Consider the following 13,630-nt stretch of genomic DNA (forward strand, 5'->3'; position numbering starts at 1 on the left):
TTGATTCCATACGAATCCATTCAATTCCAATCCATTCCATTCGGGTTGATTCCATGCCATTCCATTCCATTCCATTCCATTCCATTCGCGTGGATACCATGCCATTCCATTCCATTCCATTCCATTCTTTTCCATTCCATTCGGGTTGATTCCATTCCTTTCCATTCCTTTCCATTCCATTCCATTCCATGCCATTCCATTCCATTCCATTCCATTCGCTTCTGGTTGATTCCCTTCCATTCCATTCCATTCCGTTCCATTCCATTCCATTTCAGTTCATTCCATTCCATTCCATTCCATTAGGGTTGATTCCATTCCATTCCATTCCATTCCACGCCATTCGGGTCGATTCCATTCCATTTCATTTCATTCCATTCCATCCCATTCCATTCCATTCCATTCCACTGCATTCCAGTCAGGTTGATTCCACTCCATTGCACTCCATTCCAATCCATTCCATGCCATTCCATACCATTCGTGTTGATTCAATACAATTCCATTCCATTCTATTCCATTCCATACCATTCCATTCCATACCATTATATTACATTCGGGTTCATTCTATTCCATTCCATTCCACTACATTGCATTCCATTCCACTCCATTCCATTCCATTCCATTCCATTCGTGTTGATTCCACCCCATTCCACTCCATTCCATTCCATTCCATTCCATTCCACTCCATTCCAATCAGGTTGATTCCATTCCATTCCATAACATTCCATTCCAATCCATATCATTCCATTCCATTCCATTCCATTCCATTCGGGTAGATTCCATTCCATTCCATTCCATTCTATTCCATTCCATTCCAATCCATTCCATTCCATTCGGGTTGTTTCCATTCCATTCCATTCGATTCCATTCCATTCCATTCCATTCAGATTGATTCCATTCCATTCCATTCCCATCCATTCCATTCTGGTTGATTCCATTTCATTCCATTCCACTCAAATCCATTCCATTCGTGTTGATTCCATTCCATTCCATTCGAGTTGATTCCATTCCATTTCATTCCATTGCATCCCATTCCATTCCATTCCATTCCACTCCATTCCAGTCAGGTTGATTCCACTCCATTTCACTGCATTCCATTCCATTCAATGCCATTCCATACCATTCGGGTTGATTCCATCCCATTCCTTTCCATTCCATTCCATTCCATTCCGTTTGATTCCATTCCATTCCATTCCATTTCATTCCATTCCATTCCATTCCATTAGGGTTGTCTCCATACACTTCCCTTCCCTTCCATTCCATTCCATTCCTATCCATTCGGGTTGATTACATACGCTTACATTCCATTCCATTACATTCCATTCGGGTTGATTCCTTTCCATTCCATTTCATTCCATTCCATTCCATTCGGGTTGTTTCCATTCCATTCCATTCCATTCCATTCCATTCCCTTCCATTCCATTCCACTCCATTAAATGCCATTCCATACCATTCGGGTTTATTACATCCCATTCCATTCCGTTTAATTCCATTCCATTCCATTCGGGTTGATTCCATTCCCTTTCATTCCTTACATTCCATAACATTCCATTCCATTTTATTCGGGTTGATTCCATTCCATTCCATTAAATTCCATTCCATTCCATTCCATTTCATTCCATTCCATTACATTCCATTCGGGTTGATTCCATATCCTTCCCTTCCATTCCATTCCATTCAATTCCAATCCATTTGGGTTGATTCCATACGCTTCCATTCCATTCCATTCAGGTTGATACCATTCCATTCCGTTCCATTTCATTCCATTCCCGTTGATACCATTCCATTCCATTCCATTCCATGCCATTCCAATCCATTACGTTCGATTCCATTCTGGTTGATTCCATTCAATTCAATTCCATTCCATTACGTACGGTTTGATAACATTCCATTCAATTCCACTCCATTGCATTCCATTCCACTCCATTCCATTCCATTCTATTCAATTCGGGTTGATTACATCCCATTCCATTCCAATCCATTCCACTCCATTCCACTCAGGTTGATTCCATTCCATTCCATTCGGGTTCATTCCATTCCAATTCATTCAATTCTATTCCATTCCGTTCCATTCCATTCCATTCCATTCAATTCCATTCCATTTCATTCCATTCCATTCCATTCCTTTCTGGTTGATTCCATTCCATTCCATTCCATTCCATTCCATTCCATTCGGGTTGATTCCATTCCATTCCATTCCATTCCATTCCATTCCATTCCATTCCATTTCATTCCATTCCATTCCTTTCTGGTTGATTCCATTCCATTCCATTCCATTCCACTAGGGTTGATTATATCCTATTCCATTCCATTTCTTTTCATTCCACTGCATTCCAGTCAGGTTGATTCCATTCCATTCCATTCCATTCCATTCGGGTTGATTCAATTCCATTCCATTCCATTCCACTACATTCGGGTTGATTCCATTCCAATCCTCCCCATTCCATTCCATTCCATAACATTTGGGTTGATTCCATCCCATTCCATTCCATTCCATTCCATTCCAATCCATTCCATTCCATTCCATTCGCGTTAATTCCATTCCATTCCATTCCATTCCATTCCATTCCATTCCATTTCATTCCATTCTGGTTGGTTTCATTCCATTCCATTCCATTCCATTCCATTCCATTCCATTCCATGCCATTCCAATCCATTACGTTTGATTTCATTCGGGTTGATTCCATTCCATTCCATTCCATTCCATTACTTTCGGGTTGATTCCATTCCATTCCATTCCACTCCATTGCATTCCATTCCACCCCATTCCATTGCATTCCATTCCAATCCACTCCATTCCATTCCATTCCATTCGTGTTGATACCATTCCATTCAATTCCGTTCCATTCCATTCCATTCGGTTTGATTCCATTCCCTTCAATTCCATTCCATTCCATTCCATTCCATTCCATTCCATTCCATTCCATTCCATTCCATTCCATTCCATTCCTGTCTGGTTGATTCCATTCCATTCCATTCCATTCCATTCCATTTCATTTCATTCCATTCCATTCCATTCGGGTTGATTCCATTCCGTTCCTTTCCATTCCATTCAATTCCATTCCATTCGTGTTGATTGCCTTCCCTTCGATTCAATTCCATTCCATTCCATTCCATTCCATTCCATCCCATTCCATTCGGGTTGATTCCATTCTATTCCATTCCATTCCTTTACATTCCATTCCATTCCATTCGGTTTGATTCCATTCCATTCCATTCCATTCCCTTTAATTCCATTGGATTCCATTCCATTCCGTTCCAATCGGGTTTATTCCAGCCCATTCCATTCCATTGCATTCCATTCCATTCCATTAAATTCATGTTGATTCCGTTCCATTCCAATCCATTCCATTCGATTCCATTCCACTCCAATACATTCGGGTTGATTCCATTCCATTCCATTCCATGCCATTCCATTCCATTTCCTTCCGGTTGATTCCATTCCGTTCCATTTCATTGAATTTCATTCCATTCCATTCCATTCCATTAGGGTTGATTATATCCTATTCCATTCCATTTCTTTTCATTCCACTCTATTCCAGTCAGGTTGATTCCATTCCATTCCATTCCATTCCATTCCAGTCCATTCCATGCCATTCCATTCCGGTTGATTCAATTCCATTCCATTCCATTACACTCCATTCGGGTTGATTGCATTCCATTCCTCTCCATTCCATTCCATTCCATTCCAAACCATTTTGGTTGATTCCATCCCATTCCATTCCTTCCAATCCATTCCAATTCATTCCATTCCATTCCATGCCATTCCAGTTGATTCCCTTCCCTTCGATTCCATTCCATTCCATTCGATTAGGTTCCATTCCATTCCATTCGGGTGTATTCCAGTCCATTCAATTCCATTTTTTCCATTCCATTCCCATCAATTCAGGTTGATTCCCTACGCTTCCATTCCATTCAATTCCATTCCATTCGGGTTGATTCCATTCCACTCCTTTCCATTCCATTACATTCTGTTTGATTCCATTCCATTCCATTGCATTCCACTCCATTGCATTCCATTCCACTCCATTCTATTCCATTCCATTCCATTCCATTCGGGTTGATTCCATCCCATTCCATTCCATTCCATTCCATTCCATTCCACCCCACACCATTCAAATCAGTTTGATTCCATCCCATTCTATTCCATTCGATTCCATTCCATTCCAAAACATACGGCGTGATTCCATTCCCTTCCGTTCCATTGCAATCCATTCCATTCTATTCGGGTTGATTCCATTCCATTCCATTCCATTGCATTCCATTCCATTCCATTCCATTGCATTCCATTCCATTCCATTCCATTCCGGTTGATTCCATATCCTTCTTTTCATTCCATTCCATTCCTTTCCATTCTTGTCGATTCCATACGAATCCATTCAATTCCAATCCATTCCATTCGGGTTGATTCCATGCCATTCCATTCCATTCCATTCCATTCCATTCCATTCCATTCGCGTGGATACCATGCCATTCCATTCCATTCCATTCCATTCTTTTCCATTCCATTCGGGTTGATTCCATTCCTTTCCATTCCTTTCCATTCCATTCCATTCCATGCCATTCCATTCCATTCCATTCCATTCGCTTCTGGTTGATTCCCTTCCATTCCATTCCATTCCGTTCCATTCCATTCCATTTCAGTTTATTCCATTCCATTCCATTCCATTAGGGTTGATTCCATTCCATTCCATTCCATTCCACGCCATTCGGGTCGATTCCATTCCATTTCATTCCATTCCATCCCATTCCATTCCATTCCATTCCACTGCATTCCAGTCAGGTTGATTCCACTCCATTGCACTCCATTCCAATCCATTCCATGCCATTCCATACCATTCGTGTTGATTCAATACAATTCCATTCCATTCTATTCCATTCCATTCCATTCCATTCCATACCATTATATTACATTCGGGTTGATTCTATTCCATTCCATTCCACTACATTGCATTCCATTCCACTCCATTCCATTCCATTCCATTCCATTCCATTCGGGTTGATTCCACCCCATTCCACTCCATTCCATTCCATTCCATTCCATTCCATTCCATTCCACTCCATTCCAATCAGGTTGATTCCATTCCATTCCATAACATTCCATTCCAATCCATATCATTCCATTCCATTCCATTCCATTCCATTCGGGTAGATTCCATTCCATTCCATTCCATTCTATTCCATTCCATTCCAATCCATTCCATTCCATTCGGGTTGTTTCCATTCCATTCCATTCCATTCCATTCCATTCCATTCCATTCCATTCAGATTGATTCCATTCCATTCCATTCCCTTCCATTCCATTCTGGTTGATTCCATTTCATTCCATTCCACTCAAATCCATTCCATTCGTGTTGATTCCATTCCATTCCATTCGAGTTGATTCCATTCCATTTCATTCCATTGCATCCCATTCCATTCCATTCCATTCCACTCCATTCCAGTCAGGTTGATTCCACTCCATTTCATTGCATTCCATTCCATTCAATGCCATTTCATACCATTCGGGTTGATTCCATCCCATTCCTTTCCATTCCATTCCAATCCATTCCGTTTGATTCCATTCCATTCCATTCCATGCCATTCCATTCCATTCCATTCCACTCGTGGTAATTCCATTCCCTTCCATTTCTTCCATTCCATTGCATTCCATTCCTTTCCATTCGGGTTGATTCCATTCCATTCCATTCCATTTGGGTTGATTCCATATCCTTCCTTCCCTTCCATTCCATTCCATTCCAATACTCTCGGGTTGATTACATACGCTTCCATGGCATTCCATTCCATTCCATTCGGGTGGATTCCATTCCATCGCATTCTATTCCATTCCATTCCATTCCATTCCATTCCATTCCACTCGCATTAATACCATTCCATTCCATTCCATTCCATTTCATTCATTTCCATTCCATTACATTCCGTGCCATTCCAATCCATTACGTTCGATTCCATTCGGGTTGATTCCATTACTTTCCATTCCATTCCATTCCATTCCATTACACTCCAATCCATTCACGTTGATTCCATTCCATTCCAATCCATTCCACTCCATTCAATTCCATTCCATTCGGGTTGATTCCATTCCATTCCATTCCATTCTATTCCATTCCATTCCATTACATTCGGGTTGTTTCCATTCCATTCCATTCCATTCAATTCCACTCCATTCCATGCCATTCCATACCATTCGGGTTGAATCCATCCCATTCCATTCAATTCCACTCTATTACATTCCATTGCATTCCATTCGCGTTGATTCTGTTCCCTTCCATTCCTTAAATTCCATTGCATTCCATTCCATTTTATTCGGGTTGATTCCATTCCATTCCATTCCATTCCATTCGGGTTGATACCATATCCTTCCCATCCATTCCATTCCATTCCATTCCAATCCATTCGGGTTGATTCCATGCACTTCCATTCCATTCCATTCCATTCCATTCCATTCCATTCCGGTTGATTCCATTCCATTCCTTTATATTACATTACATTATGGTTGATTCCATTCCATTCCATTGCATTCCATTTCATTCCACTCCATTCCAGTCAGGTTAATTCCATTCCATTCCATTCCATTCCATTCCATTCCATTCCATTCGGGTTGATTCCATCCCATTCCATTCCATTCCACTCCATTTGGGTTGATTCCATTCCATTCCGCTCCATTCCATTCCGTTCCATACCATTTGTGTTGATTCCATCCCATTCCATTCCATTCCATTCCATTCCAATCCATTCCATTCCATTCCATTCCATTCCATTCCAGTTGATTCCATTTCATTCGATTCCATGTCGTTCCATTCGATGCTGTTCCATTCCACTCCATTCGTGTGGATTCCCATCAATTCCATTCCATTCCATTCCATTTCATTCCATTCCAATCCACTCAGGTTGATTCCCTACGCTTCCATTCCATTCAATTCCATTCCATTCGATTTGAATCCATTAAATTCCATTCCATTCCATTCCATTCGGTGTGATTCCATTCCATTCCATTCCACTCCAATGCATTCCAATCCACTCCATTCCATTCCATTCCATTCCATTCCATTCGGGTTGATTCCATCCCATTCCATTCCATTCCATTCTATTCCACTCCATTCCAATCAGGTTGATTCCATTCCATTTCATTCCATTCCACTCCATTCCATTCCATTCCATGCCATTCCATTCCACTCCATTCGGGATGATTCCATTCCATTCCATTCCACTTCATTCGGGTTCATTCCATTCCATTTCATCCCATTACATCCCATTCCATTCCATTCCATTCCACTCCATTCCAGTGAGGTTGATTCCACTCCATTGCACTCCATTCCACTCTATTCAATGCCATTCCATACCATTCATGTTGATTCCATCCCATTCCATTCCATCCCGTTCCATTCGGGTTGATTCCATTCTATTCCATTCCATTCCTTTACATTCCATTCCATTCCATTCGGGTTGATTCCATTCCATTCCATTCCATTCCCTTTAATTCCATTGCATTCCATTCCATTCCGTTCCAATCGGGTTTATTCCAGTCCATTCCATTCCATTGCATTCCATTCCATTCCATTAAATTCATGTTGATTCCGTTCCATTCCAATACATTCCATTCGATTCCATTCCACTCCAATACATTCGGGTTGATTCCATTCCATTCCATTCCATGCCATTCCATTCCATTCCATTCCGGTTGATTCCATTCCGTTCCATTTCATTGAATTTCATTCCATTCCATTCCATTCCATTAGGGTTGATTATATCCTATTCCATTCCATTTCTTTTCATTCCACTCCATTCCAGTCAGGTTGATTCCATTCCATTCCATTCCATTCCATTCCAGTCCATTCCATGCCATTCCATTCGGGTTGATTCAATTCCATTCCATTCCATTACACTCCATTCGGGTTGATTGCATTCCATTCCTCTCCATTCCATTCCATTCCATTCCAAACCATTTTGGTTGATTCCATCCCATTCCATTCCTTCCAATCCATTCCTATTCATTCCATTCCATTCCATTCCATTCCAGTTGATTCCCTTCCCTTCGATTCCATTCCATTCCATTCGATTCGGTTCCATTCCATTCCATTCGGGTGTATTCCAGTCCATTCAATTCCATTTTTTCCATTCCATTCCCATCAATTCAGGTTGATTCCCTACGCTTCCATTCCATTCAATTCCATTCCATTCGGGTTGATTCCATTCCACTCCTTTCCATTCCATTACATTCTGTTTGATTCCATTCCATTCCATTGCATTCCACTCCATTGCATTCCATTCCACTCCATTCTATTCCATTCCATTCCATTCCATTCGGGTTGATTCCATCCCATTCCATTCCATTCCATTCCATTCCATTCCACCCCACACCATTCAAATCAGTTTGATTCCATCCCATTCTATTCCATTCCATTCCATTCCATTCCAAAACATACGGCGTGATTCCATTCCCTTCCGTGCCATTGCAATCCATTCCATTCTATTCGGGTTGATTCCATTTCATTCCATTCCATTGCATTCCATTCCATTCCATTCCATTGCATTCCATTCCATTCCATTCCATTCCGGTTGATTCCATATCCTTCCTTTCATTCCATTCCATTCCTTTCCATTATTGTTGATTCCATACGAATCCATTCAATTCCAATCCATTCCATTCGGGTTGATTCCATGCCATTCCATTCCATTCCATTCCATTCCATTCGCGTGGATACCATGCCATTCCATTCCATTCCATTCCATTCTTTTCCATTCCATTCGGGTTGATTCCATTCCTTTCCATTCCTTTCCATTCCATTCCATTCCATGCCATTCCATTCCATTCCATTCCATTCGCTTCTGGTTGATTCCCTTCCATTCCATTCCATTCCGTTCCATTCCATTCCATTTCAGTTCATTCCATTCCATTCCATTCCATTAGGGTTGATTCCATTCCATTCCATTCCATTCCACGCCATTCGGGTCGATTCCATTCCATTTCATTTCATTCCATTCCATCCCATTCCATTCCATTCCATTCCACTGCATTCCAGTCAGGTTGATTCCACTCCATTGCACTCCATTCCAATCCATTCCATGCCATTCCATACCATTCGTGTTGATTCAATACAATTCCATTCCATTCTATTCCATTCCATACCATTCCATTCCATACCATTATATTACATTCGGGTTCATTCTATTCCATTCCATTCCACTACATTGCATTCCATTCCACTCCATTCCATTCCATTCCATTCCATTCGTGTTGATTCCACCCCATTCCACTCCATTCCATTCCATTCCATTCCATTCCACTCCATTCCAATCAGGTTGATTCCATTCCATTCCATAACATTCCATTCCAATCCATATCATTCCATTCCATTCCATTCCATTCCATTCGGGTAGATTCCATTCCATTCCATTCCATTCTATTCCATTCCATTCCAATCCATTCCATTCCATTCGGGTTGTTTCCATTCCATTCCATTCGATTCCATTCCATTCCATTCCATTCAGATTGATTCCATTCCATTCCATTCCCATCCATTCCATTCTGGTTGATTCCATTTCATTCCATTCCACTCAAATCCATTCCATTCGTGTTGATTCCATTCCATTCCATTCGAGTTGATTCCATTCCATTTCATTCCATTGCATCCCATTCCATTCCATTCCATTCCACTCCATTCCAGTCAGGTTGATTCCACTCCATTTCACTGCATTCCATTCCATTCAATGCCATTCCATACCATTCGGGTTGATTCCATCCCATTCCTTTCCATTCCATTCCATTCCATTCCGTTTGATTCCATTCCATTCCATTCCATTTCATTCCATTCCATTCCATTCCATTAGGGTTGTCTCCATACACTTCCCTTCCCTTCCATTCCATTCCATTCCTATCCATTCGGGTTGATTACATACGCTTACATTCCATTCCATTACATTCCATTCGGGTTGATTCCTTTCCATTCCATTTCATTCCATTCCATTCCATTCGGGTTGTTTCCATTCCATTCCATTCCATTCCATTCCTTTCCTTCCATTCCATTCCACTCCATTAAATGCCATTCCATACCATTCGGGTTTATTACATCCCATTCCATTCCGTTTAATTCCATTCCATTCCATTCGGGTTGATTCCATTCCCTTTCATTCCTTACATTCCATAACATTCCATTCCATTTTATTCGGGTTGATTCCATTCCATTCCATTAAATTCCATTCCATTCCATTCCATTTCATTCCATTCCATTACATTCCATTCGGGTTGATTCCATATCCTTCCCTTCCATTCCATTCCATTCAATTCCAATCCATTTGGGTTGATTCCATACGCTTCCATTCCATTCCATTCAGGTTGATACCATTCCATTCCGTTCCATTTCATTCCATTCCCGTTGATACCATTCCATTCCATTCCATTCCATGCCATTCCAATCCATTACGTTCGATTCCATTCTGGTTGATTCCATTCAATTCAATTCCATTCCATTACGTACGGTTTGATAACATTCCATTCAATTCCACTCCATTGCATTCCATTCCACTCCATTCCATTCCATTCTATTCAATTCGGGTTGATTACATCCCATTCCATTCCAATCCATTCCACTCCATTCCACTCAGGTTGATTCCATTCCATTCCATTCGGGTTCATTCCATTCCAATTCATTCAATTCTATTCCATTCCGTTCCATTCCATTCCATTCCATTCAATTCCATTCCATTTCATTCCATTCCATTCCATTCCTTTCTGGTTGATTCCATTCCATTCCATTCCATTCCATTCCATTCCATTCGGGTTGATTCCATTCCATTCCATTCCATTCCATTCCATTCCATTCCATTTCATTCCATTCCATTCCTTTCTGGTTGATTCCATTCCATTCCATTCCATTCCACTAGGGTTGATTATATCCTATTCCATTCCATTTCTTTTCATTCCACTGCATTCCAGTCAGGTTGATTCCATTCCATTCCATTCCATTCCATTCGGGTTGATTCAATTCCATTCCATTCCATTCCACTACATTCGGGTTGATTCCATTCCAATCCTCCCCATTCCATTCCATTCCATAACATTTGGGTTGATTCCATCCCATTCCATTCCATTCCATTCCATTCCAATCCATTCCATTCCATTCCATTCGCGTTAATTCCATTCCATTCCATTCCATTCCATTCCATTCCATTCCATTCCATTTCATTCCATTCTGGTTGGTTTCATTCCATTCCATTCCATTCCATTCCATTCCATTCCATTCCATGCCATTCCAATCCATTACGTTCGATTTCATTCGGGTTGATTCCATTCCATTCCATTCCATTCCATTACTTTCGGGTTGATTCCATTCCATTCCATTCCACTCCATTGCATTCCATTCCACCCCATTCCATTGCATTCCATTCCAATCCACTCCATTCCATTCCATTCCATTCGTGTTGATACCATTCCATTCAATTCCGTTCCATTCCATTCCATTCGGTTTGATTCCATTCCCTTCAATTCCATTCCATTCCATTCCATTCCATTCCATTCCATTCCATTCCATTCCATTCCTGTCTGGTTGATTCCATTCCATTCCATTCCATTCCATTCCATTTCATTTCATTCCATTCCATTCCATTCGGGTTGATTCCATTCCGTTCCTTTCCATTCCATTCAATTCCATTCCATTCGTGTTGATTGCCTTCCCTTCGATTCAATTCCATTCCATTCCATTCCATTCCATTCCATCCCATTCCATTCGGGTTGATTCCATTCTATTCCATTCCATTCCTTTACATTCCATTCCATTCCATTCGGTTTGATTCCATTCCATTCCATTCCATTCCCTTTAATTCCATTGGATTCCATTCCATTCCGTTCCAATCGGGTTTATTCCAGCCCATTCCATTCCATTGCATTCCATTCCATTCCATTAAATTCATGTTGATTCCGTTCCATTCCAATCCATTCCATTCGATTCCATTCCACTCCAATACATTCGGGTTGATTCCATTCCATTCCATTCCATGCCATTCCATTCCATTTCCTTCCGGTTGATTCCATTCCGTTCCATTTCATTGAATTTCATTCCATTCCATTCCATTCCATTAGGGTTGATTATATCCTATTCCATTCCATTTCTTTTCATTCCACTCTATTCCAGTCAGGTTGATTCCATTCCATTCCATTCCATTCCATTCCAGTCCATTCCATGCCATTCCATTCCGGTTGATTCAATTCCATTCCATTCCATTACACTCCATTCGGGTTGATTGCATTCCATTCCTCTCCATTCCATTCCATTCCATTCCAAACCATTTTGGTTGATTCCATCCCATTCCATTCCTTCCAATCCATTCCAATTCATTCCATTCCATTCCATGCCATTCCAGTTGATTCCCTTCCCTTCGATTCCATTCCATTCCATTCGATTAGGTTCCATTCCATTCCATTCGGGTGTATTCCAGTCCATTCAATTCCATTTTTTCCATTCCATTCCCATCAATTCAGGTTGATTCCCTACGCTTCCATTCCATTCAATTCCATTCCATTCGGGTTGATTCCATTCCACTCCTTTCCATTCCATTACATTCTGTTTGATTCCATTCCATTCCATTGCATTCCACTCCATTGCATTCCATTCCACTCCATTCTATTCCATTCCATTCCATTCCATTCGGGTTGATTCCATCCCATTCCATTCCATTCCATTCCATTCCATTCCACCCCACACCATTCAAATCAGTTTGATTCCATCCCATTCTATTCCATTCCATTCCATTCCATTCCAAAACATACGGCGTGATTCCATTCCCTTCCGTTCCATTGCAATCCATTCCCTTCTATTCGGGTTGATTCCATTCCATTCCATTCCATTGCATTCCATTCCATTCCATTCCATTGCATTCCATTCCATTCCATTCCATTCCGGTTGATTCCATATCCTTCTTTTCATTCCATTCCATTCCTTTCCATTCTTGTCGATTCCATACGAATCCATTCAATTCCAATCCATTCCATTCGGGTTGATTCCATGCCATTCCATTCCATTCCATTCCATTCCATTCCATTCCATTCGCGTGGATACCATGCCATTCCATTCCATTCCATTCCATTCTTTTCCATTCCATTCGGGTTGATTCCATTCCTTTCCATTCCTTTCCATTCCATTCCATTCCATGCCATTCCATTCCATTCCATTCCATTCGCTTCTGGTTGATTCCCTTCCATTCCATTCCATTCCGTTCCATTCCATTCCATTTCAGTTTATTCCATTCCATTCCATTCCATTAGGGTTGATTCCATTCCATTCCATTCCATTCCACGCCATTCGGGTCGATTCCATTCCATTTCATTCCATTCCATCCCATTCCATTCCATTCCATTCCACTGCATTCCAGTCAGGTTGATTCCACTCCATTGCACTCCATTCCAATCCATTCCATGCCATTCCATACCATTCGTGTTGATTCAATACAATTCCATTCCATTCTATTCCATTCCATTCCATTCCATTCCATACCATTATATTACATTCGGGTTGATTCTATTCCATTCCATTCCACTACATTGCATTCCATTCCACTCCATTCCATTCCATTCCATTCCATTCCATTCGGGTTGATTCCACCCCATTCCACTCCATTCCATTCCATTCCATTCCAT

Source organism: Pan troglodytes, chromosome Y (genome assembly GCF_028858775.2).
Source record: "Pan troglodytes isolate AG18354 chromosome Y, NHGRI_mPanTro3-v2.0_pri, whole genome shotgun sequence".
In the NCBI taxonomy this organism is placed as follows: domain Eukaryota; kingdom Metazoa; phylum Chordata; class Mammalia; order Primates; family Hominidae; genus Pan; species Pan troglodytes.